At 36.3% G+C, this 26,610-nt stretch overlaps 1 pseudogene; it reads left to right on the top strand.

The window, feature by feature from the left end:
• Positions 1-23,998: 23,998 nt before the first annotated feature.
• On the top strand, positions 23,999-26,157 carry LOC148102932 (immunoglobulin heavy variable 3-30-3 pseudogene; annotated as a pseudogene).
• The last annotated feature ends 453 nt before the right edge of the window (positions 26,158-26,610 follow it).

Raw genomic sequence — 26,610 nt, forward strand, 5'->3', positions numbered from 1 at the left:
GTATAAACGACATCAACAAATTATTACAGCATTTCACCAATGGGTTGCCATTATTAGATATGATGGTGGGAGCACTTACTATTCTCAGTCAGTCCAAGGCCAGTTTACCATCTCCAGAGACAACAACAAGCAGCAGCTGTATCTGCAGATGAGTCTGAAAACTGAAGATTCTGCTGTTTATTATTGTGCTCAAAAGCTACAGTTACTGAAACTGTTCAACAGCTGTACAAAATCCTGCCTTCCTCACTGTTAGGCCAGTAATATTGTCAAGATTATGTCGCAACTCTTCTCTTCTTACTTCCCTTTTTCATTAGATACATTAATAGAAATTTGATTCCCAACTAAAATTTGTATTTTTTAAACAGATTTTTTTGGTCATTTGGTCCTTTCTTTAAGCAGCAAACCAGTCCAGGTTAGACTTAAGAGTTTTTAAAAATTAAAAGAACTTTAGGAGGCAACAAATGAATCGGTGAAATATGATAATAATTATAAGAAAATGGATAAATTATTGCACAGTTCTGTGCTGTTCGATCTTTTTTGATCAAGGCTTATATGATTTACTCATGAAAGTGGCCACTTTCTCATTACTTTCATTTATATAATTTTCAAGGGATCTTATATCTGTTTTCACTCTTGTATGCTTTTCATACAAGTTTCACACAAGACAGATACAAACTTTTTAAGATTTATATATATATTTTCTGTATGGGATTAATAGAACTGATATTCCTCTTTTACCACAATACAGTATATTTATATTAAGTCACCAGATTAAAATATGTAAATTTCCCTAACATGTTCTCATGTTGTCCATGCGAGTTTCTATGTAACGTTTATGCATTTATATGCAAACTCGCTGACTTCCTCTGTTACTCAGCTATAAAAGCTTCACATCAGACTGTGGTGTGGAGTTCACATTATGCCACATTCATCAAAAAGCATGTTTTTTGTAGCTCTCTTACTGCTCTTAGCCACTTCATGTGAGTCTCTTTTGATAACATTCAACAGTATCTGTTTTATGATATAACCTGTAATTTCTCACAAAATTTTTTCTTTTTTAACAGGTGTGAAGTGTGAACAACTGACGCAGCCAGCCTCTTTGACTGTGCAGCCAGGTCAACGTCTGACCATCACCTGTCAGGTCTCTTATTCTATGAGCACCTATTGGACAGCTTGGATCAGACAGCCTGCAGGAAAAGGGCTGGAGTGGATTGGAAGAGCATGTGATGGATGCACATCACAATACAAAGATTCACTCAAAACCAAGTTCAGCATTTCCACAGACTCTTCCAGTAAAACAGTGACTTTAACTGGACAGAATGTGCAGCCTGAAGACACTGCTGTGTATTACTGTGCCAGAGACTCACAGTAACACAAACAATCAGCAGCTCTGTACAAAAACACCGTCAGAGCCTCAACATGTAAATCCACCAGAGGAGGAGCCCTCAGACCACTTATAAAGGGAGAGGCAGCCTGAATGGAAAAAAAATGTGGGTAGAAATAATAATATAGAAATAATAATACTAATATGAAAAATTTTTCAACCAATTAATGTTTGTAATTGCCTCACAACATTCACAAAGGTCTCAGTTTACTTTCTGGCCTGCATTCCTGGGTGTCTGGGCTATTAGTCACTTCTTGTCATCACCGCAGGTTTCCCACTCAGTCAAACTCAATTATATTGCTATTACTCTGGTCCATTCATTTTCTTCATTGCCCTTTGCATGTCAATATGTCTTCATTAATTTTACTTTAAACTCAATATATTCTGTCATTCTGCCTTTTTTGTGACTCTTTGCCTCCACATGTTAAACTCATACAAAGAGCCTTATTCAAGTCTCCATCTGCTTCATCTTTACCATGATTAGCAAATAGACTCAACAGGTTCTGTTTCACACCATTTCTGCTACATTAGATCTTTGCTTCAATCCTTTTAAAATAATCGCCCCTTACTTAATACAGTAATGCCAAAGAGATATCATAATTTTAGCTACTTTATACTTTGTTGTTCTTCCACATCACTACTAATATTGATAAGATAAAAACAAGACACTAAATCTGGGAATATGTTTTGATAGTATGGTGTTCACCCCCCAGGAGAGTTACAGAAATATTTCTACTGTATTTAAGAGGAAACACAATTAAAACAGCATTAGGTATGGGAATACTGGCTGCACAAAGAGAAAAATGATTGAGATACAGTGGTTAAACAGTTATGTAGGCTGACATAGAAACAGAAATAATAACATAGAAATAATTAAATGGAGTCACGGAAAACCTGCTTATAAAAATATGTCTTTAACAGGGATTCAAGAGATGAATGTGAGCTAACTGATCTGGTCTCTTTGGGGAGAATATTCCAAAGACTGGGTGTCCTGAGAGAAAAAAAAAAAGCATTGAAACAGCATTAGGTATGGGAATACTGGCTGCACAAAGAGAAAAACAAATAATAGAGAATAGAGGAAAAAAAACAGGCTAAAATGACCCAGTGACTCTGTTTTAGTGTGAAAATAACATTTTCAACAACAACATTTTAGGCCACAACAGTAATTATTAGTACATTTTAGAAACATTTATCAGTAGGAAAAAGGTAAGAAGAAAAGTCTTGTCAATATAAGAGTGAACTTCTCTTATATACAGACATTTTCCTGGTGTTGCAAACAGTTCAGCAATTAAATACAGTTTTGTCTCAATATTGTCTCATTGTTCTAATTTCACTATTAACTATTAAAGCTGATACGTTGTGTCCCAAGCATAACTCATCAAATTCAACATTCAGTATTCAAATAATTATATTTTTAATTTGCTACATGTACAGGACACACAGGAGAATTGAAATACAGTTTCTCTCTCACTCTGTTCTTAGGAAGAATTAAGAAAGATAAAGGTAACTGCAGGGAAATATATAAAAGTCAAACCTATGTACATCTTGTGCGTTGTACATTGACAGTAGTGCAGTGACCAAGAGCAGCAGATATGTGGTGCAGATTTTGTAGTTTCATAGACAAATAAAGATATGATTGTAACTTGTATGAGAGAGTGTGTTACGGTCCAGGGGGCAGAAGGAATGAAGTTGGTGAATGAAGTTATTAAGCGGTCTAGCGGACCGAGCCCGGATGCTCCGGTCCATCTTTCCCAAAGGCAGAAATTCAACCAACAGACGTTTTTGTGAGGAGGAGTCAAAAATCAAATGCAAAACTCAAATCTTCTACCTCTACTTATGAGACTGAAAAGTGGATGAGAGTGAACAGATGACAAACAACTTACATAATGTATTACAGGACAGGGCTGCTGCTTTTAACTGTCTGCCTGGCAGGTGAAAACATCAAATGACATCTGTTTTATAAAACTTTGTTAAGATATGGTATATCATTTATTTTCTTTTGTGTTTTCACAGGTGTTGATGGTCAGACTCTGACAGAATCTGAATGAGTGATTAAATGACCTGGAGAATACAATACAATAATACAATATAGAACACATTTAAAAACCAACCGTATACAAAAGTGCTTCACATAAAAGACAGAAATATTTTAAATATAGGACCATAACAAAGTACCAAGTATGCTAACAGGTCACTGTCACTAATACACAGGAATAGCATAAAATGCATATCAAATAAAACATGTTAAATGCACAAAGCTATAAAAGATATGTATAAAAGGTAAAATAGAGTAAGTCTAGGGATCAGATACAGGCATTAACGAGCAGGAAAGGCAAGATTAAATAAATAGGTTTTTAACCGTGATTTAAATGATTGGATAGAATCATACGCGCGGATAGCAATACAAAGGTTATTCAATAAATCTGATGCAGCCAAGGCAAACGCACGGTCACCTCTAGACTTCAGCCGAGATCTTGGCTGCACCAGGAGTAACTGAGTAGATGATCTTAGTGCTCTAGCAGGAATGTACGATCTAAGGAGTTCGATAAGGTAGCTTGAGGCTGTGTTGTTGATAATTTTAAAAGTAAGCAGCCGTATTTTAAATGGATGCGGTATTTAATGGGTAGCCAGGGATATTGATTGGTTATTCACTGGAGACCCCAGGGGTAAATCTTAAAAAAATGATGTTACATGTCAAGGAAGTCAATGCAAAACTTGGATGTGTTATATCTATTTATACAGTATGACTGCAGTGAGCATGACAACGTGGAATGGTCACATAGCAGCTTGATATGATGGATGGAAGAACAGGGCTACTTCTATCTATCATAGTTTGGACAGGTGAAGAGTTTCCCTTGTGTCAATTTGAAATCAAATACTTAAAATCTTGGAGTAAGTGGTTATTAGTTTGTTTTGTTTTGCTTTGACAGGAGTTAATGACCAGGCTCTGACAGAATCTGAATCAGTGATTAAAAGGCCTGGAGAGTCTCACAGACTGACCTGTACTGGTTCTGGATTCACATTCAGTAGCTCCTATATAGCCTGGGTCACACAGGCTCTTGGAAAAGGACTTGAGATGGTTGCTTAAATCGAAGTTACTTACACAAGCTACTGTCAGTCAGTTCAAGGAAGGTTTACCATCTCGAGAGACAACAGCAAACAGCAGGTGTATCTGCAGATGGACAGACTGAAAACTGAAGACTCTCCTGTTTATTACTGTGTTTGAGAGTCACAATAAGTGTTGTTAGCAAAGCAGCTGTACAAAATCCTGCACTACTTACTTTTCATTGTGTCAGCGATTCCATAGAAGAATTATGTTGTGATTTTATCTTTATTTCCTATTGTTTTTTTTAAATAAAATTCTTAACTCAATTTTTAATTCAATTTTGATATACAGTGTTCAACATTACCCAGCAAGTATAACCCCAAAACACATCGGTTAATATGGGCAATCTGTTTTCTAAAGTTATTTTGACTGGTGTGAAGTAGCAGGATAAAAAAATACATGTGTTACAAGTATCATTCAGCCAAAATCTATGGAAGAGGATAGTAAAAATCAGATCAAACGTTGACATATTTTTTTTTAAAAAAAAAGAAAAAAGAAAATTCAAATTCAGCATATATGTTACTTATTAGCACTTTATGGCTCTCAATTTTTTAGCACACTGAAATCTCAGTCAAGTAAAATGCAAATTTAAAATCCCCATTTAATCTGCCTGCACACTGTGTTATTACTAGATGTCAGTTAAAGAATGGCAAAATAAACGGGGATAAATAATTATGCCGGGTAATAGGAAAACATCCTATACATGTTTTATACCTATATTAAAAGGCAGGAAAATGACATGCAAAAGTAGACTATTTATAATATCGCAAGTTCTTATCTGCGGTCCAAAAGACTGAAAAGCTTCATAATTTAGATTTTGAATACCAAACTTTTCCCAAGTTAAATTTGCAGGTCTATGCAAAGTACCCTTGCTTATAAACACACCATCACCAACCTTCCTTTATTGTGTTACCTTATCTTAAACACTGCGATTGTGAAGTGCTGTAAAATATGGACTATATATTATCCTGGACTTTTGTCCTTGTAGTTAGTCTTCAAGGTAAAAAGAAATATTTCTTCTTTAAAACCACAGAATGGACAAATCTGATAATCACTTTATTTTTATTTTTACAGGAGTTTGGAGTGAGATCAAACTGGAGCAGTCTCCTTCTGAGGTGAAGAGACCTGGAGAGAGAGTGAAGATGTCATGTATCATTTCTGGTTATAGCTTGACAAGCTACAATATTCACTGGATACAACAGAGGCCAGGAAGAGCTCTAGAGTGGATTGGTAGGATGAACACGGGCTTAAACTCTGCTCTCTATGGCAGTTCTTTTCAAAGTCGTGTTATCATAACTGAAGAAGACTCCAGCAGCAGACAGTACCTCGAGATCAAGAGTCTGACAGCAGAAGATTCTGCTGTTTACTTCTGTGCCCGATCACACAGTGACTGAGGACAGAGTAACACCTGCACAAAAACCTCAGTGACTGCTCAGCTTTCTCTTCATTTGTAAACAAACGTTATGTATCCATATTTGCTTTTATCCATTAATCACACATCAACTGTTTATGTTTGTAGCAGATTAATGGTAATGACCAAATATTTTTCTTTTTCTTTTTCAATGTATCTACATTTTTTTAGATTCATTAATTAATATTTTGCTTGCACAAGATAGCAGCTGAGCCATAGCGCTTATGAATTTGGAGTTGCAATGTCAAAAACTTTATTGGTGATGTGACATTAGCTGAACTTTATCATCACCTGTTTCCAACATCGCTCTAATCCTGTTGTGGAATCCCAGTGGGAAATCCCCTCCCTCTGATGATTATTATTTTTTCTTCTATAAAGGTTATTAAGATTTTTGTAAAATAGTTTGAGCAATGGTTGTTTGAGCAACGACTGCCTCTGATGTTATACCAGTGGTGCCAGTGAAAACAGTGCTGTTGGCCGAAGAGAAGAGAGAAGATGGGTGAAGCATTTTAGGAGGCAGCAAGAGAAAAAGAAAGGCAGGAGAGGAGGTATTTTAAATGTAGGGACTCGACTGGTAAAGTAGAAAGCTGTCTCATATGATGGAGAGAATAGAATGGATGAAATGTAAAATAGTGTTCCTAGTGGAGAAAGAGAGAGGTGACTGGACCAGACTTCTATGTATGCCTATGTAAAAGAAACAGAGGTAATGAGGTGGTGTTGAATAGGTATAATACTAAAGAGAGAAATGCAGAAAGACACATGATAGTGTTAGATGCAAAAAAAACCCCAAACAAAAAAAAAAAAAAAAAGAAGTGGCATATGGCACAGGAAGAGGGAAAAGGCTGACAGTGAGTTGTATGTGAAGCTGGGCACAGGAAGGACAAAATGTAGTGATTTGTATTAGTTAGCTAAGCAGAGAGATTGAGCAGGAAATGATGTGAAGCAAATTTGAGTCATTAAAAATAAAGATGAAAATATAAAAAGGAAGTGAAGATGAGTGTATTGAGAAGACTGAAGGACTACTTCAATAAAAAAAAATTGAAAGACTAGCTGATGAATAACAAAATTGGGAGCTAGAGGATAGAAATTAGTGTATCATGAAGTGCAGAGGATTGCACAATGGACTGTCGTTTCTCTTTACACACCTGTTTGATTGTGCCATAATATGAATTCTACCAGTTGTCAAATAGAGCTGTCAGCTGACTTCTGCACAACACAACTGATGGTCCCAACTCCATTAAGAAGAAATTCCACAAATGAACCCTGATAAGGCACACCTGTGAAGTGAAAACTATTTCAGGTGACTACGTCATGAAACTCACTGAGAGAAAGTCAAGGGTTTGCAGAGCTGTCAGCAAAGCCAAGGGTGGCTATTTTGAGGATTCTCAAATATAAAACATTTTTAATTATTTTTCCTTTTTTTTGCTACATAATTCCATACATTTGATGTCTTCAGTATGTATCTAAAATGTAGAAAGCAGTACAAATAATACACCCCATTTATTCTTATCATTTTGTAATATCAAAATTTTTTAAAAAAATTAATAAATCATTTTTTAAAATTAAAATAAAGTGCAGTGTAATTATCAGTAACTACTTTCATCCTAGTTACAACTGAACAATCAATGGGCATTTTCATACATTGTATAACAGACTTCTTCACTGCTGTTAGACCAGTAATAATCCTCTATTTATTTGAGACTATGCAAACTGTCTGACTTCCTGTGTTACTGAGCTATAAAAGTGCAATACAGACTGCAGAGTGGTATTAACATTATGTAATAACTTAACCCATCCCTCCATCCATGAATTCAGCTATCCATTGTCTTCTGCCTGTCAAAGGTCTTGTCTCATTAAGTAGAGAAGTCCAGACCTCCCTCTCCCCAGCCTGCTCTAGCTTATGTGGGAGAACATCGAGGTGTTCCTAGGCCAGCTGAGAGATGTAATGATCCTATGTGCAGTGTTGGGGAGTAACGGAATACATGTACCGCCGTTACGTATTTAAAATACAAAATATGAGTAACTGTATTCCGTTACAGTTACCGTTTAAAAAGGTGGTATTTAGAATACAGTTACTTTGTTGAAATAAATGGATTACACAGCTGTATTTTCCTGTTTCATATTGTCGCGGGTCAGGACTGTTTGGGTTTTGTTTGACAGCTACGTTCTGTTGTTCCAGGTGGCAGCGTTACGGTTGCCATGGTTACAGGGTGACGCTCTCTCTCTGCGTGTTTCCTGGGTGAGAGAGCGCCTTTTTGTTGTTGTTGTGCTAAGCTAATAGGCAGAATGCTACAGGTATAGCTCTAAAGAATGTAGCATCATAGGCAGTGTAGTCCGTGCAGTGTTGCCAACTTAGCGACTTTGTCGCTATATTTAGCGAGTTTTCAGACCCCCTAGCGACTTTTTTTCTACAAAAAGTCACTAAAAAAAAGACGTGAAAGCGCATATCGCTTTTACTCTCAAGAAGCAGCGGGTGCTGTAACGCAGTCAGTTCTTCTTTTATTCTTTTACTGTTATGCTGTTTTGTGGATCACAAGGTTTAAAACTACTTATAAACACACACACAAAGTAACTCCACCAGAGTGCCTATTTCGGGTCACTTTTGCCTGGGTAAAGGAGCAGGGTTGGAATTGTGACATTAAAAAAACAATAATTGCTAAAATAAATTTAATTTGTAGTTCTAAATAAATTCTAAATGCATTTAGGACGTTTTTTACTCACTTTATGTGTCTTTCACGATGTTATTTCTCTCTCCAACAACATAGATTACAATTACATTAGCATGACCAATTATGCAAATTAGGTGATGACATCATTTAGCGACTTCTAGCGACTTTTAGGACAGCCAATAGCGATTTTCCTTACTGAGGAGTTGGCAACACTGAGTCCGTGCTGCAGGGAGAATGGACTGCCATACACGTTATGTGTCTGTGAGCGAGGGAGGGAGAAAAAGGAAAAGTATGAGCTTTCATCGAGCAAAAACGGGAGCTGGAAGCATGTAAATATAATAATAACCACTGCAGCCAAGAAGAGTGCCTGACGAGCCCAGCTGTAAGTAAGCTATTAAGACTGGACTGTGCACCGTGTTCGTGTTTTCCTCCGAAACAATAAGTTCCGTTGGAGCAGCCTTTCAACGCATCTCTCTGTCTCTCGCTAGCAAAGTTGACCCAGACAACAAAGTAAAGCTATTTTTCGGCTACGAGCCCGACACAGAACCCACCGTATTAGCCAGAGGTCCCTTTACTATGGTTTGGAGCCGCGGACCTTCAGTAACAGTAATAAATCACAGCAATAGTACATTCACTTAGTTGTAAACAGCATGATAATATATTAAGTAATCCAAAGTATTCAGAATACGTTACTCTCATTGAGTAACGTAACGGAATACGTTACAGAATACATTTTGGGGCATGTATTCTGTATTCTGTAATGGAATACATTTTAAAAGTAACCTTCCCAACACTGCCTATGTGTCAATGGTCTGTCCCAGGGGGCTCCTTCTAATGGGACATGCCTGGAACACTTCACCCAGAGGCTGCCCAATCAGATGCCCAAACCACCTCAATTGGTTCCTTTCAATATGGAGGAGCAGAAGGTCTACTCTGAGCCCATTTCGAATGACTGAAGTCCTTACCCTATCTCTAAGGGAGAGTCCAGCCATTCTTCAAACAAAACTACTTTCTGCCGCTTGTATCCGCGATCTTATTCTTTCAGTCACTAGTTTGTGACCAAAGGTGTTCAACACCCACTGTACAACTTAAGTGGTTCAACAGTGGGGTTTGGACTGGCGGAGTTTGCTGGAAACAAGACAGAGTGGGAATACCAGTTGCTGTAATATTGAACCTTTATGGATAAAATTAAATCTCAGGATGAGTGTACCCTGCCTGGGACAGGGTTACAGGTGTCCAACTCTGAAGCCAGACCGGGGGAGAGAATTTGTCGAACCATCACATTTTGGTCCATATCAAACTTACTTAAATCCTCAAATCCCATTTTTCCTGCTTCTAATACATCAAATTTGGCATCAAAATGTTTACTTGCTCCCTAATATGTCCCACGCACACGTGACATTATATTTATTCACTTCACTTGTCAGTGGTTACAGTGTTATGCCTGATCTTTTTATTACCGACTTATTGTAAATTATTATATTTTACAAGTCCTGACAGTCAGACTGTGAGTTTGAATCTGTGAATAAAAGCCCTAGATAATCCAACAGATTCACAGGCAGTAAATCCTCTTGTCTAAGTCAAACAGATGCCTGAAAAAGAACTGTAGAGGGTTACTAGTATGACAATATCACATATGACAGTGACTACATGTAAAACATTTTGCTGGCTAATATTACTGTCAAAGTATCACTGAGAGAAATATGCATATTTTAGAACAGAGACATTACAGTTGCTGCTCCCATCAGACCACTAGAGGGCAGGTGCTCTCAAGTATCTTCTTTTCGAAAATGGCAAGATCAGCAGAGTTGTGGTTCATCGTGTAAACTTCAGTTAAAAAAGTTAGGAGGATAAAGTGATTAACTTTACTTTTCTATGCTTCTGAGACTTTGCAATGAACTCAAGGTTCATTTTATGGGATATTTATTAGCTATTCATGTTAAATCTTTATTTTCATTTTCTCAACAAATACAAACATCTTAAAAATAAAAAAGACTGAACAACAGTTTAAGTCTCAATCCTTTATTTGGATACATCAATATAGACAGTCCTACCCATTCTACCAACTAGTACCTTTAGCATTGCTGCTATTCTTCAAGTCCAAAAGTGCAAATTGTTTGTATGTTTTTGTCATTTCAAGAAACTACATTTGGTTTTCAGAGGAGGAAGCAAAACTGAACTTTGGATGCTGCTTATACACCATCAACTAATCTCCGTGCCTGTTTTTAGCTGTTCTGGAAAAGATCCTTACTTCACTGGAGCCATTCAACACATAGCAGAAGAATCAGTAGATGTGTTAGTACTGAAATAAATATTTATTTTAGTTTTGTTGAGACAGTTTTTCATAATTCAGTTCTTTGTCTATATTGAAAAACATTCAGTGGTAGTAAAAATATAATTTAAAATGCTCTGTATCATACTGTATTCAGTTTATATGGAAATAAATACAAATTTGATTTGACATGTTTGTAAAATTCTTTTAAAACAAAACAGGACTTCAGGTTTATCAATCTGATAATTGCTGTCAGTCAGAGGCTGAACACTGACAGACCTGCACAAACACTAAGCAACAGTCAAAAATGTTTAGTTTGAACCTGTAAATAATTCATTATTAAGTCTTTTAAAAAACAATAAAACAAAACAAAACAAAAAACACTTTACTATGCAGTCTGGTCAAAAAGATAAATAAAAATTTATTTAAATTACATTTATTTAAAAATATGCAAATGAAAAAGTTACTCAAAAGGGAGTGGTGCTTCTGTGCTTCAGTGAGAGGACCAATGAGCTCACATCATTTCAGCTTGAATCATGTTCACTCTGATACTGCTGCTAGCTGGACCCTGTGAGGAGCATTTAGTGGATTCACTCTAATAAACACTGAATAGTCAGATTCAGTGATGGTAATAATGTTGATTTCTGTTTCCACAGGTGTTTACAGTATTGATCTCATCCAACCAGACTCAAGGGTTTTGCAGCCTGGACAGTCTTTGACCATCATCTGTCAGGTCTCTGGTTATTCTGTAACTAGCTATGGAACAGCTTGGGTCAGACAGCGTGAAGGAAACCCACTGGAATGGATTAACACTATTTGGAGTGGTGGGAGCACTGACAACAATAATGCTTTAAAAAACAAGTTCAGCATCAGCAGAGACACTTCTGCTCAAACAGTGACAATAACAGGACGGAATCTGCAGCCTGAGGACACAGCTGTTTATTACTGTGCACGTCACCGCACAGTGATATAAACCAGCGGAGACCTGCACAAATACTCAGCAAGCAGAGACACACAACTACACACAATCATATGAATGACTACAGTATGAATTAGAGGAGTCTGTTGGAGACATAATAAAATAGAAATACAATGGTAACTGTGTATTATTAAAGATTTTCCACACATTCCAAATATTTGCTAGCAATCATTTATTAGCCACTCAAGTCACCCCGCACACTGAGGGGCCAAGGGATGGAGGCCATGTACTGTAAGGTCTTGGATGAGAACTGCCTCAGCCAGAACACTTAAGATTGGGTGTGGATGAATTTTTCAGGATGACATTGACTCATAGTGCTGATGTAACAAAGGGATAGCTTAAGAAGCATTTAAAGGCCATGCAGTGGCCAAGTCAATTTCCAGAGCTATAGGAAATTTATGGAGGGGGTTTAAATATCCTCAGCAGCAACCAAGAAATCTAATATATTTCGAGAGGTTCTACTAAGAGGAGTGGACCAAAATTCCTCCTGGGATGAGTGCAAACCTGCTTATCAACAGGGTTTCGTCACTAACTGCTAACTTAAGATTTGCTTGAGGGTCAAATACTTGTTTCACTCAGTGACATGTAAATCAGTCTAGACCTTTTACGTAATGTGTTTTATATATATATATATATATATATATAAATTTTTCGTTGAAATTCTGTCTTCCTCCATTAAAATGAAACTATCAGAAAAAAATAGATTCATTTCTTTGTAAGTGAGCAAACGGACAAATTCAGTAGGGAATCTAAGATCTAGTTCTGCCATTTTATTTTAGGACACTGTACATTTTCCTCTACAGCCAAAGAATCTTTGTATGGATCTCATTTTAAAAAACACAAGAAGAAGAAGAAGAGCTATGCAAAGTTTCCTTCACAGACTTAGGAAATCTAGTATTTTTAAATGAATTTAAAAATGAAATAAAAAATAAAAAAACAATACATGTCTGGAGATTTTATAGTCAGTGTTCATGCTAAGAAGGTTTCTGCTTGGATTCACTTGTAAATGTTCATTCTGATTTAAATAGTCTTTCTCCAGAGACAGTAAATGGCATGGGTCAAATGTGGTTTTATGGCCACAGAAAACTCTGGACTGTGATGAAAAAGTTCATTTTCAAGGCCATCTCTTCCAGATTTACTGTTTTGTCAAGCAGGATTTGACTAAACACTGAAACTCTTTGGTAAATCGCTCCTGATTACTGACTGTAGTAAAAGCAGATGGTACTCTCAGTGATTGCGAAGACGTTTCAAGACAGGTTTATAGACATGTCGTCTCAAGACACGACACCAGATAGCAACTGTTTTTTAAAGACAATAAGACTGTTTGAATGCTGTGTTCAAAACTCACAGTGAGTTTGTTAGGACATTTTACAAAATGCAGTAATCATTTTAAATAACACAATCCTAAATTAAGAATTGCATGGTAATGTTTTATTGCTTTATGAAGCTCCCTAACCCCTTATGCAGTTTCCTTAAAGTTTCTTTAAATTTAAAAACTTCAAAATTATAAAGGTAAAATGAGCTTATTTTGTCCTTAAAGATTTTAAAGACTTTCTGTCCCCATTAAAAGTAAAAGTTAATATGGAGAATTTAAAAAAATTGTATTCATAACATTGGAGCTTTCGAACTAAAAGCTGTAATTTAAAGATTACTTAGTGGCGATTTGATTGGTTTAGATTTCGTTAGATTTCAGCAAAACAACCAGAACACTAGAGGAGCTGGCATTTGTTAGTCTTCCTTGATTTTGTTTTGTTTACATTTTGTTACACCAATGCATCAAAAGTCATTGGTCTATGCTGATAATAAAATAATATATTTAGTGGCAAAACTTAAAATATTCTGTTTTCAGTTTCCAAGAAAATAAACTACATTCTATTTGACATAGCTTTATAGTTGATAAGAAAAAAAAGTTTATTAAGCTAATCATTTGGTCACATTAAATAAAAACACAAGCATGCCATTAAAATAAAAACACTTTTTCTGGTCAACAATAACATATAATATTATATGTAAATATAAGTTATTTAAAAATATGCAAATGAAAAAGTGGTGAAAAGAGGATTAGTGATTCTGTGTTTCACTGAGAGGACAAATGAGCTCACATCATTTCAGCTTCAGCATCAATCATGTTTGCTCTGATACTGCTGCTGGCTGCTGGATCATGTGAGGAGCTTTTGCTGGATTTAATCTAATAAACACATTAGAAACACTGAATATTCATGTAAATGATGGTGATAATGTTGATTTCTGTCTCCACAGGTGTGTACAGTATTGATCTCATCCAACCAGATTCAAGGGTTTTGCAGCCTGGACAGCCTTTGACCATCGTCTGTCAGGTCTCTGGTTATTCTTTGACTGATAGCAGCTATGGAACATGTTGGGTCAGACAGCGTGATGGAAAGCAAATGGACTGGATTAACTGCATGTGGTCTGGTGGGAGCACTGCCAACAATAATGCTTTAAAGAACAAGTTCAGTGTGAGCAGAGACACTTCTGCTAGAACAGTGACAATAACAGGACAGAATCTGCAGCCTGAGGACACAGCTGTTTATTACTGTGCACGTATGCACACAGTGATACAAACCACTGACAGACCTGCACAAATACTCAGCAACAAGCAACACACAACCACACATAAGTGATAAATGTAAATACGAGTCATGTATGGTGTACATTTTAGGACATCCTCAGGTCTCAGACAAAAAGTCATCAGGTCTCAGAAGTCATATTATAATTATTATTATGGACAGGCCTCTTTAACAAAAACAAATAAACAAAAAAAAACAATGTACAATTTATATTCATTTATTGTAACAAAATACTTTATTCTTAAAAACATTATTGTTTTTCACGTCATTATGCATATATGGAGAGAGTTGCTGTTCTCTTCAACCCAACAGTGTTAGTGTGTAAGTGGGATAAACACAAGCTATTTCGTGTTTGTTTGTTTATTTATTTAATGATGCAGTTATCTCTGAGATAATCATAAATGTATATCATAGATTTCTGGCCAAACATTCTTGATAAACTGAGAAGATCCTGTACTGTTTATGAGGGCATATATTACCTTGATAAAAACACTACATCACAGATTTATAGGGTATACAAGCAGCCTTATATGGAATATAATATAACAATACTGCATGTAAATCACTCTTTGCTCCATAGCCCCTGCAGCATCTTCTATCAAATTATGAGTCATAGTGATAATTCAATCTCAGATGCATGACAACTAGCAACTCAGGCAACAAATATTTGAAGCTTTTGTTTTATAACCACATAAGCTCTCCAATCTGCTGTCCTCTTACTGCTATTCAGTCTACCTGACCCCCTTAACTGTCTGACAGGCAGATGGCAGGATAATACTACTACTACTACTATTAATAACAATACTACTACTACTACTACTACTACTACTACTAATAATAATAATAATATATTTGAGATTATGGAAACACTGTAAGTATTACAGTAAAAATATTAATGTTTCTAAGGGACATTATATAAGATGGGCACAGCTGAGATATTCCTGTTTTTGTTACTCAGTAGCCGAATTCTCCATCTTGTAGATGTGTGGGAACTTTATTTGATTACAGTGGATTCTTAATATGCATTTGTTTTCTCTATTTGCATGTGTTTTTATAAGCTGCAGTGAACTGAATTCTTTCACAGTTACACTGATGCTTTAGATGTTCCTGTTATTCATAAAGACATGATATCAGACTGGAGTGGAGATCGCAGCACATCGGGTTCACAAGCAAACTCTGTTGCTGCTCTTGGCAGCTGAATGTGAGTCTGTTTAAATTTGTCATGGTCAGCGGTTCTTTCAGAATTTATCACAAAAAATGTTTTATCTTTTTACAGGTGTGAAGTGTGAATAGTTGACACAGCCAGTCTGTGTCTTAGTGCAGCCAAGTCAGCATCTGACCATCACCTGTCAGTTCTCTGTTCTGTGCTACTGCTTAGATCAGACAGTCTGCAGGGAAAGGACTGGAGTGGATGAGTCAGGACTGTGAATTAGACTGTCTTTGCACCTGAAATAACATAGTCCAAGTGAATCCTTGTGGAACACTCTCTATAAACAACAGCTGCAAACAATAACCATGTGCAGGATGTCAACATCATTTGTGTTTGATTAGTTTGACTGTAGTTGCAGTTTATCCTGCTGATTCATTATTCCCAAACTCCAGCCATGAGCAGACAGCTTCACATCTGTACAAGCATCAAAGGTACGTCACGATACTTATGTGTAGTAAAGAACAAATATGCATCATTCTGTTTACATAAGAAACTGCAAATGCAAAGTTCCTTTTTTCCAAACAGACACCAAGAACATGCTCATAACTGAAGTAAAGTGTGTGACTGCGTCAGTGACAGATAAACTCTGACACTTTAGAATTGTATTTTGTGTCTTTTTGATTTCTCTTGTGGCTGACAAGAGTAACCAATTAACACAGTGTGATTTTTTTTATCTGGATTCACCTTCAGCAGCTACTATATGGCCTCAGACAGGCTCCTGGTAAACGACTGGGGTGGCTTACAAGCCATTATGACAGTCGCAACATCTTTTATTCTCAATCATTTCAAGGCCGTTTTATCATCTCCAGAGACAACAGCAAACAGCAGCTGTATCTGCAGATGAACAGTCTGAGGACTGAAGACTCTGCTGTTTATCATCTTTCTGCTCTCTTTGCCAGACAAAAGTGAAACTGGAACAAAAGTGCATTTTACTTCCCCATATGAAGATTGTGTAGTCATACAGAGTGTGGATATAAAAAATATCAGAGTCAATAAACAGTTATTTCAAGACAAAACCTTAAATTTGAAGGACAACTCAGTTTCAAATCATTTGTTTAAACGTTAAATCTGTACCAAGTGCACCTTTGCATTTTACAGTCGTGTTTCATGTCCTGAGTTATTTTTTGCTCTTGGGGCTCCATATTTCTATGTCTGTGGTTTAAATACATTTTGAATTCAGAATTTTTTATTCAAGATTAAATTAGATTAGAATGATTGGTCAGCGCATCAGTTCAGCTTCAGCATAAACCATATTCTCTGTAGTTCTAGAGTGAGCTGGACCTTGGCTCATGTAATTAAATACATGGAATAGTGAAATTAATTACACAGACAAGTGTGATCTAATTCAGAATTAAATGGTCACATGTATTAGTTGGAGTGAGATGAGTACAGTATAATATTTATACATAGAATGAAACCATTTATGTTGAGTCAAAATATCTGCTGAAAATATCTATTGCTGCAGAACTAGCTGCAAAATCTGTCTAGCAGGTTTGCTGTTATGTCCTTGTTTGTTGACAATCTTACCTAAAACAGAGAACAATAAGCAAAACATTGTGATCAAGTGCAGTCTATCTATATCCATTCTCTGAAGAGGACTCTGTGCAAAACATTCATGTCTTAAACCTGCTTTTGGGACTCCAGGGTAAAGAAGAGGAGTGAACTCATAATTTTACATGGCGTCAGGAGGTGACTGTTGCCTTGTAGTCATTTATTTATTTTTATTCTCTGGGAAAGCGAGGAGTTTCAATGATGTTGAGTCGTGCTTGTCTTTAGTGATTTACAAACTTACAGCAGATGATAGTTGTTGTTCTCGTTTTATAAAGTGTAACTTTATAAAACTGACAAATTCTGAATAAGTGACCAAAAAGCCTAAAGTATCCCACACATTGAACACACATTGAACTGTAAAGACTTTGAATTCACATTCAGCAGTTACTATATAGTAAGTTGGCCTGGGATGTAAGAATAATAGTGCATAATAGGCATCTATTATTTTCAGTTATACCAAGGCTGGTTCACCATTTCCACAGGCAGAAAAAACAGCTGCTTTGTCAACAGATTAACAGCCTGAAAACTAAAAAAAACACACACAAAAAACCAAAAACAGTTTGGCGATCAATTAAGAAAAACAAATACAGTAAATCAGAAATAAATTGACGAAAAAGCAACAAAATATGTCAAATCTTTCATCAGTTGTGCAAATGCAAAGTTGCTTTATTCAAATGAGGATCAAGAATTTCCTCATAACTGAAGTTAGTGAGAGGAAAGAGGAGCTCACATCATTTCAGCTTCAGTAATAATCATGTTCTCTGTAGCCCTGATCCTGCTGGGAGCTGCTACATCCTGTAAGAAACTTTTTTGGATTCACATAATAAACACAATAGCAATGCCAAATGAGTAATGACTATAATGTTGATTTTTGTCCCCACAGGTGTGTATTGTATTGATCTGAACCAGCCAGAATCAAGGGTTGTGCAGCCTGGACAGTCTATGACTATCACCTGTCGGGTCTCTGGTTATTCTCTGACTGATGGTAGCTATGGAACATGTTGGATCAGACAGTGTGAAGGAAAACAAATGGATTGGATTTTCTGCATATGGTCTGGTGGGAGCACTGACAACAATAATGCTTTAAAGAACAAATTCAGCATCAGCAGAGACACTTCTGCTCAAACAGTGACAATAACAGGACAGAATCTGCAGCCTGAGGACACAGCTGTTTATTACTGTGCACGTTACAACACAGTGATACAAACCACTGACAGACCTGCACAATACTCAGCAACACACAAGAGATAGGGAGGGTTTTTTTAGGCTTGACAATTATAGTATTATTGAAAATACTACTCTCAGTCAGTCCAAGGGTGTTTACTATCTCCAGCGAGAACAGTCAAAAACAGTGTTTATTACTGTACTTGATATCAACAGCAAATTCAGTCAGTTGAGTGACTGTACAAAATCCTTTAATACTTAAAATTGCTGAATAACATTTCATTTTAATTCAGGTTAGGTCATGAACAAAAGTGACAGCCCAACATTCACACTGTAGGACAGGACTATTGTTTTTAACTTTTTGAGATTTAGTTGTTTTGTTATCATAAAATTACACCTTAGATTATAAAATCAAACAAACAAACAAACAAACAAAAAACCTGATCTTGAGACAACAACAGTCATCAGCTGCTCAGATGAACAGTTTGAAGACTCTGCTGTTTATTATTGAGTGCTATCGAGTGCTACAGTTTAACAGCAGCACAAATCATTTAGAAGGAATGTGTATTATGTTGATTTTATTGGAAATTTACTCTGACACATATAATCACAAAAATAAAATAAAAAAATAAAAATAAAAAGGTGTTGCAAAAATTATTTTTTTCAGAGGAAACATAACGAGACACTTAAACGACTGCTCGTGGGAAAGTGTTCTTTTAATCTTTTAATGTTTTGGGGCATAGTTTAAAATCATTTGTGTGACTGGAAATATGTTACGCTGGACTCACCGTCTGACCAGAGTTACTTGTTTCTGTGTCTTTATGTCTGCATCTTTCAACATTTAACTTTTATTTTCTTTTGTTTATTTGCTTTCAACTGTATAGAACTTGTGCTAAATAACATTATTATCATTACTATTATTATCATTATTATTGTTGTTGTTGCTGTAAAATATTCCCAGTTGTGTCGTTTGTGCCCTGATTCCTTCTATACATTGTCTTAGTCTCCCGCTGCTCTTTGTCACGTCATCGTATCATCTTCCATCACACTATGTGCTCTGGGTCTGTCTCTGGAGTCGTGAACTTGGGTTCCTCTCTCTGCCCACCACACAGACAGCTCATTACACCTTAATACACATATTAGATCTGAACTATGACCAAAAATAATGGGAGAAAAGCTAAATTATAAAAATAAGTTTTCAGCAGTTGTTTAAAAGAAACCACAGATTCAACCAACATGAAGGACTAATATATATCTTCAAAAGCATGGTCACTTCTGGAGCATGGAACAGTTAAGAATTCCTGATCAGACAATTGGAGAGGCTGATTACTGGAATAACATCTCAGCCTGGTTTTTTAAGGCCTTATACAAATTTAAAATAACATGTGAGTGCTTTAAAAAGGAAAAAAGGAAAAAAAATCAGCTTTGTTGACACCAACTATGGATTCTTTTGGCCACAATAATCTTCTAATGACAACTGGATATTTTGTTTACAATCCTGACAAACACAAAGAGTTAGCTTACTGAAATTACCAGTCTTTTAATTTGCGTTCCCAAGCTGCTCTTTTACCTGGAAAACAGTCCTGTCTGTCCTACCAGGAGCCTCAGCTTGTCATGATTCTGTGTCTTGGAAGCAGCATTTTGAGTTTTGAGTCTTTCTGAGTCTTTTTGTATTATTATTATCATAACATGGGTTTCTTTAGTTAGTCTTGCATTTATTTATTTTTTATCTCCCTAGCCTGTCATCTCCTTTCGTGTCCCTCTCTCGCTCTTCATTCGTTTCTCTTCCTTAACTTTTTTTTCTCCCCCCTTTTGTGTCTCTTCCCACCCGTCTAGTTTCCTGTGTCTTCCTTCCTCCCGGCCCCTGTTTCCTGTTTTATTTTGACAGTCTTACGTCCCATGTTAAGTGTGTTCAGTTTTGCTTCCCCTGTGTTGTTAGTCTATTCGTCCCAGCTGTGTTTGCATGGTTGTGTGTGTGTGTGGGTGTGTGTGTAGTGTAGTGTCAGGTCTCCTGTGTTCATTGTCAGATTATTGCTTTCTAGTTCCCAGCTCCTAGTTTTAATGGTTGTGTTTCATGTCTTAGATTCTTAGTGTTTTGTGTTTAGTTTCTTCTCCATTTGCATTTTTGTTTCTGTTCTCAGGCAGCCTCTGAATAAACGGCTCATTTCGGTTAAACCCAAGTTCCAGCCTGTTGATTGTCTGCATTTGGGTCCGACTCTGTTCTGCAGTAGCAGATTGTGACACAGAGAACTGAGCATGTCATTAAAACAACTACTGCTTTTTGCTATTGTTATTATTATTATTAGTAGTAGTAGTATTGAAGTTGTTGTTGTTTGTTTTTATTGTTGTTGTTATTGTTGATGTTTAAGCACTAAAGAATTATAACAACTTAAAAAATTATAAAAAACTAAAATTATAAAATTCTGACTATGTCAAGAAGTAAAAATAAAAAAGCCTTTGCATTATTCATGAAATTACTTAAGTTTGCACAAGCTAAATGTAAAATGTATATAATACAGAGTAAAAAAGATGGTCGATATTATAGCTTTATCCTACAATAAAGAGGAGTCTTTGCAAAACTCAGATATCTTCTACCATTACTTACAGCATCAGCAGAGACACTTTTGCTCAAACAGTGACAATAACAGGACAGAATCTGGAACCTGAAGACACCACTGACAGACCTGCACAAATACTCAGCAACAAGCAACAAGCTCCACTTCTTCATATTTAACCAAACCCTGTGGTCAGGTAGACTGATGATAAGCAGTTCTTCATCTTGTGTTCATCATATTCAGGGCTCTAGGAAAACAATTGGGATGCCTCTCACTCTTCCACCCGGAACGACTTTTTAATTGGGTGAATTCTTGTAGAAAGAGCACAACAAACAACAAATGCAAAACATATGCACACTTTCAGAATCATTCATCTTGAGCGGTGTCTGATTCGTTTTAAGTGCAACTGCAGTTTAAAATTCTGACAAATTGTATTCAAATTGCAGCCGTGGATGGAATGGCTCGCATATGTACAAGCATCAAAGAGATGTCCACATATTTATATTGGCAAAGAACAAAAATTAAACATTCAAATTATGTAATGAAATGCAAATGTGGAGTCCCTTTATTCAAATAGACATCAGGAACTTCCTCATAATTGAAGTCAAGTGTGTGACCGCATCACTGAGTGGAGAGCAGTTCAAATTCAAGATCAACCATGTTTTCTTTATCGCTGATGTTGCTGATAACAGCTGGATCCTGTAAGAAACTTTGTTGGATTCACTCAAAAAAAAAAAAAATATACAGTGGAAATGCTGAATAATGAGATGAGTGAAGACAAAGTTTATTTCTGTCCCCACAGGTGTGTACAGTATTGATCTCGTTCAGCCAGATTCAAGGGTTATTCAGCCTGGACAGTCCTTGACCATCACCTGTCAGGTCTCTGGTTATTCTGTAACTAGCTATGGAACAGCTTGGATCAGACAGCGTGAAGGAAAACAACTGGAGTGGATTCTCATCATATGGGGTAGTGGGAGCATTAACAAAAATGATGCTTTAAAAAACAAGTTCAGCGTCAGCAGAGACACTTCTGCACAAACAGTGACAATAACAGGACAGAATCTGCAGCCCGAGGACACAGCTGTTTATTACTGTGCACGTTACAACACAGTGATACAAACCACTGACAGACCATCACAAATACTCAGCAACATACAACACACATCCATACATGTGCTGTAAAGGGGATATGAATAAAGAGTTTGTTGAAAGGGCAGTTTGCCATTTCCAAAAACAACAGTGAATTTATATTTAAATAGGCATACAAACACTGCTTTTTACCAACAGAAAAAAAAAAACTGACTTACATACTGTACATGTCTCTCTGTCTGCAGCGGTGCCACCTGAAGTTGTGAATCAGGTGGAGAAGTGGAAAAAGGCACTGGTGGTAGTAATTCTGGTCCACTAGTATCTCATACTAATTTTTAGAATCTAATATCAACCCTGGAATTGAGCTCTTCTTAGCTGCTGGGTGTGACTCTAAAAAAATCCTATACTAACAGTACGAGAAGCTCTTCTTTCTTCTTCTTTCTTAATGTAACTTTTACAAAAATATGTCAGTAAATTCATTTTTAAACTTTTAAATTTTTCGTAGCAGCTACTTAAAGGTTTTATTTTTTTTTTAAATAGACTACACTATCAACACACTGACATTAAAAGGGCAGAATCAGCAACTTGCAGACACTGCTGTGTATAACTGTGCCAGACAGCCACAGTAACACAAAGTGCCTGTGTATTTGTAGCATGGAGTCACCAGACGAGGTGCTCTCAGACCACTATAGAGTTTAGTGAACAGTACTGAGAAACCAAGTTTAACACAGTTTCAGATGTAAAGTTTTTAAAAGCCTCCATCAGATAGAAATTAGTTCCTTTGCCTTTCTCAATGGCAGTGTTAATTTCAACATGCATATAGAGGACAAAAGCACCATTTAATATTGTGATATGCTTCCTCCACATAAATATACTGGCATTATTTTATATTTCTACTAAACTAAATTGTGAACTTAGTGGGATTAGCAGTGCATCCAAAAGTGTGTGACACTGTGAGTTTTCATCACTCAAGTGGTATATTTTTTATCTTCTCATTACTTTCTCAAGGCACTTTTCTTATTTAGTTTTGTTTATTTTGTTTTAAGTAAGAAACCAGTTGTTAAACAGAAGCTTTGTCTTGATAGAAAGTCTAAGTACCTCAAGGTGACATTTAAGTAACATCTGGAAATAGGTTTAACTTTCATTTTGAAACTATTTTTCAGCCATGACTAGCAGCCAATGGTTATCTGACGTCAAAATGTTTGCTGTGAGCAAAGTAAAAAACCCACATTTTCAGAGGTGTCTGCACAATCCATTTACTTGTTTGTGTGTACCCATTTTTATGGAAACCAGTACTTGGATGTTGATAGTCCGGTGTGTCTCTGGCAGCTGTTGTGACTTCTTCATATTCGTCTGAGCTGAAGGTGATCACATGAGCAAACTTAATAAGCCACTGTGTTTAGATAGGCTGATGGTAATTAGTTTTTGTTTTGCTTATGTGGGAATCATTTGGGCTCACGCCTGTGACTATAAAGCAATGAAAAAATGACACAGAGATGCCAACAGTTTAAATAATTTTCTCTACATCTATCTAGAACTTTTTTTCATCCTGTTAAATTCTTGAAGACAGAGCAATGGAAATAGCTGTAAAAAGACAATTACATTTTCGATAGTGAGAAGCTCAAAATGCAGGTTCAGTTTATCCTATTGATGCAAAGTAGCAAACAAAAAGGGACGTGAGATCTATAGTAATGTTTTCATTTCTCTAGATCTATGAAGTGTAGATCTGTACAGATCTATATAGTCTGATCTAGTTTTCAGAATTGATGAGACTGAAAATGAGAGATCAAGTTTAAAAAAAAAAATCACACTTTTTACACCAGAGAAAATGTAGCATATAAAAAATGAACTGAAAAAAATAGGGAAAGTAGACAATTTTCCAATTCCACTGAAACTTCACATTGAATTTTTGCAATGCAAATGCAAAGCCCTTTTATTTAAATAACCACCACGAACTTCCTCATAATTGTGAAGCCTGTGACTGCTTCAATGAGAGGACATAAGAGCTTCATCATCAACCATGTTCTCAGTGGCTCTGATCCTGCTGCTGGCTGCTGTATTCTGTGAGAAGATTTCTTGAATTCACGACACTAAATACAATAGAAATGCTAAATAATTAAATGAATAATGGTTTAAATGGTTATTTCTGTCTCCACAGGTGTGTACGGTATTGATCTCATACAGCCAGATTCAATGATTGTGCAGCCTGGACAGTCTTTGACCATCACCTGTCAAGTCTCTGGTTATTCTTTGACTGACAGCAGCTATGCAACAAGCTGCACAAATACTCAGCAACCAGAAACACACCACATTAGGTGTTTTATAAATATGATTATTAGTGATTATTAGTATGTAAACATATTTAACCAACTTTGGTTCAAACTATGAACTGATCTGAACAAATAAACCTCTTCCTAGTGAACCACACACTGTAACTCTCAACCAATGGTGCGTGTTGGGTTTTACAGAAAGACAAACAGAGACAACAAGGTCCCCACATCATAACGTCACTCAAAAAACAAAACAAAAATAAATAAATACATAAACAATATAAAATAAAATAAAATAAAAATAATTAACAATAAGAATTGTGCCACATTAAAATGTGCTGCTCCGCCTCTTTATGCCTCCTCTGACCCTCCTCATTCCTCCGACCCTTCATTGGCATTTTTTAAATTATTCATTTAGCAAAAGGAGCAATAAAGTACTATGAAAACACTTCACTACACATAAACCTTAATGTTGTCAGTGTGTCAAAAATTATTATTTTTTTATTCCGCAGAGAAATATTCTTCGTCAGTCTTATATGTAGTATCTGACCTGTGATTACCACAGCAGCTTGATCTAAAACTAAATATTTTCAGTATATTAATAAAATATCACAACTTATTAAAAAGGTTACCAAGTTTCTAAATGAGTTATTAAATATTTTGTGGGTTTTTTTGTAATGTAATTTGGCTGAGGTGGTTACTGAGAGAAAACTCACATGTTATGATAAATGCTAGAGCCTGTAGGGTATAGAACATACTTTATTCAAACATTCATTTCTAAGCCAAAATGTGTCTCATTAGTAGACGGTCTGCTCTGCCTTTTGAAATTCTTCTGGGCAAGGAGATTAAAAACTCACCTAATATTAAAACATAACTGACATGTTGTATAAATTTTCCCAGTGACATGAAGTAATCAGAGGAGTTTAATTGTGATAAGATGGCTGGCTGCTAGAATTACAGTAATTAGAAAAGACCAAGACCAAGAATTCATTCATTAGTTATCTATACAGAGGTTTCATTGCTGCTCAATGTGGGGTTTTTTGTTGATTCTTTTATTTTTGTTGTTGCTTTAGTACAGTGTAAAAATCACTGTGTAGACTTCAACAAGGAAGCTATTTTTCCCCTTATTTTAAAATCATTTTTATGCTAATTTCTGTTAATACACTTGCTAGTCCAATATCTCAATGTTTAGGAAAACTCTGACACTCATTACAACACCTAACAATTGCATATTAAGTGCCTTTTTCATTTTTCTGTTTGCTGTTTTTTTTTTCATGTACCTGACAGAAATGAGTACATTATGAAAACAGTTGTTCAGCATATGCATTGCAAACACAATGTACACACTCATTTCAGCTCAGTCCGTGCAGTGAGGAGGAGCCAATGCAAAACTGAGGTGTCTTTCACTTCTACTTATCTGCCTGTAGAGACGATGACAGATCAGTGGACTCACAGATTGAATGATGGACTGCAGGACAGGGTTGCTGTTTTTAACTCTCTGCTGGGCAGGTCAAGAATTTTTTTTGTGTTAATACAGTCAGAGCTTTCGAACTAAAAGCCTGTCTTAAAAGATTAATGTCTTTTTGACTTTACAGGTGTTGATGGTCAGACTCTGACTGAGTCTGAATCAGTGATTAAAAGGCCTGGAGAATCCCACAGGCTGACCTGTACAGGCTCTGGATTCACATTCAGTAGCTACTGGATGCACTGGGTCAGACAGGCTCCTGGAAAAGGACTGGAGTGGGTTGCCGCTATCAGATATGACAGTCGTGAGATCTATTACTCTCAGTCAGTTCAAGGCAGGCTTACCATCTCCAGAGACAACAGCAAACAGCAGATGTATCTGCAGATGAACAGTCTGAAGACTGAAGACTCTGCTGTTTATTACTGTGCTCGAGACTCACAGTGACAGGAACTAGTTAAACAGCTGTACAAAATCCTCCCAAGTGCATGTTAAATTAAAAAGAAAAGAAGAGTGTATATGAATATATGATATCAAGTCTTCTTAAGCCACAAAAAATATTCCTGTCACAAGGAAGTCGCTGCAATTTTTTACCATGGCAAAGTGACTTTCAAATCTCCTTTAGTTAAAAAGACTCATTGACATTAAAAATTTCTAATCAAAGAAATACATTTACAGTACTATGCAAAAGTCTTGAGTCACCTCTTTCCAGGGAGTCAGACTTTCTTGTATTTTTTAAAGTGCTCTTGAGCAATAGTTCTCCAGTCTTTCTTAAGGTGGTTCTTTGTACCTAACCATTTCCAGATGATTTTCTTTGGGGTTTTTTTTGTTTCAGCCAATTATTATTCACCACTTATCAAAAGCATCCTCCCACAAGGGAGCCAGTTTTGTGTCTATAGA

This window comes from Neolamprologus brichardi, chromosome 4 (genome assembly GCF_056152115.1).
Source record: "Neolamprologus brichardi isolate AB-2024 chromosome 4, ASM5615211v1, whole genome shotgun sequence".
NCBI classification, from domain to species: Eukaryota; Metazoa; Chordata; class Actinopteri; order Cichliformes; family Cichlidae; genus Neolamprologus; species Neolamprologus brichardi.